Below are 1,720 nucleotides of genomic sequence, written 5' to 3' on the forward strand. Positions count from 1 at the left end.
TTCATTTTATTCTAGTCAAAAAGAGACACAATGCTGTCTCATAGGTACGAATGTGTAATCGAGGTAGCCTTCCAAACTCATCCGGTTGTCAAACGTGTGCAAAACTTTTCAAAATAAGGAGTTATAAACTGATAAACGTTATTATAATATTTTGCTTGTTTTGATAAATTTCAAATCGGTGCTTATTATTACACTGAGTAAAAATTCCGAAGCCAGACAGAACAAATTGCGTCTCTAATCAGTTACTTTGAGTAGGAACGAGATAATGGAGGCCCCCCTCTTGCCAGTAATATTCGTTAGAGAGGTAAGAATTTTGACTAATAAATATTAATTTGCTGCGATTTTTATTGAAAATATTTTAGCGTTTTGCTGCTACACTGACATATGGACACGGTCACTGAAATTTCTCAACAAATGAAAATTATAAATATAATCAATAATATAATCAGAAGATCAGCTTCATGTTAGCTCTATCAGAGATTACATATATGAAATATGTAAAAACAGCGAGTAGTTTTTCAATACAAACCTAGTTTAATACAATTATTTCAACGGAAACTGTTAGTCTGAAGAATATCGAAGAGGTATAATGGAACTTACCCAATGGTCAGTCATGGCAAGATGATAATAAAAATAATTTCATGACAACAAAAGTTGAGGGAAAAAGGTATACGTTAGAATAACAATTTATTAGGTGTTATTGGTCATAACATTTATTAATAATTCATTGCAGATATATTGTATTTCATGCTGGAAACATAAATGGTTAATAACGCCTTCGGTTTGAATCAACTCGATCAGACACATTGAAGAAAAAATTGACAAATGATGGAATTGTGAAAAAATGTTAGATAAATTGGAAATTAACAGCTTAGTTATTAACGTGAACGAAACTTTCTGAGTATGATATGATTCAATGCTGCCAATTTCTAAGGCTATGATAACTGTAGGAAATGTTATTGTAGAGCGTAAAACAAAGTAGTAGTAGAGTGTAGAGTGTAAATTTATATGGACATATATGTGTGTAATTGTTCTGAATATATTTATTAAAAATTTGTTATTTGTTTGTGCATTTGGTTAAAATGTGTCAGGAGAGAAAGAATAGTAACTATTTTGCAGATATGGCAAATGCATTCAAGAGAAAGCACTAATTAAATATAATTTTGTCTAGAAAAATCTAGAGGTAGTAACAGAAGAAACTAAAGAGATATACAGTGATATCAAAATAACGAGAAGGAAATACAGCAACGAAGGGGACAATAATTAAACGTAAAAAGGTAAATAGGCTCTCTAATGAAAGTAAAATATATTACATGGATATGTAATTGTTAATTAGGTGGATTGGGCCTCCAGGGGGATACCACAACATAAAAAATGCGCCTAGAACTCTACTCCATAGGTGGCGTTGAAAAGAGTTCAATGTAAATATAATAAAAGAATTCTAACCTACAAACAATTGTGTATAATTAACTATGGTTTAAGTAATTTAATAATGTATGTATTAAATGTACTATAATGTTAAAATAAATTATATTAGATAACATTATCTTTGTTTCAATATTTTATTTGCATTAGGACTGTTATGTACACTGTACCGAAGGACACAAGAACTAAGAGTAAAAGGTGATATGCTATCTAATGAATGTAAAATATATTACTTGGATATATAATTAGAATTCAGAACGAAGAACAAATTTACCGTAATCGCTCACTTTCAATT

General features: G+C 29.9%; 1 long non-coding RNA gene across 1 annotated transcript; it reads left to right on the forward strand.

Moving 5' to 3' along the window:
• Positions 1-377: 377 nt before the first annotated feature.
• LOC143193612 (uncharacterized) lies at positions 378-1,468 on the forward strand. Its single transcript, XR_013005067.1, has 3 exons — positions 378-667; positions 734-1,277; positions 1,337-1,468. It is a non-coding gene; the product is annotated as an uncharacterized LOC143193612 (long non-coding RNA).
• Positions 1,469-1,720: the final 252 nt, after the last annotated feature.

The sequence above is a fragment of the Rhynchophorus ferrugineus genome, unplaced genomic scaffold (assembly GCF_030347505.1).
Source record: "Rhynchophorus ferrugineus isolate W39M unplaced genomic scaffold, kcgeb_rfMv2 rfM3, whole genome shotgun sequence".
Taxonomy (NCBI): domain Eukaryota; kingdom Metazoa; phylum Arthropoda; class Insecta; order Coleoptera; family Curculionidae; genus Rhynchophorus; species Rhynchophorus ferrugineus.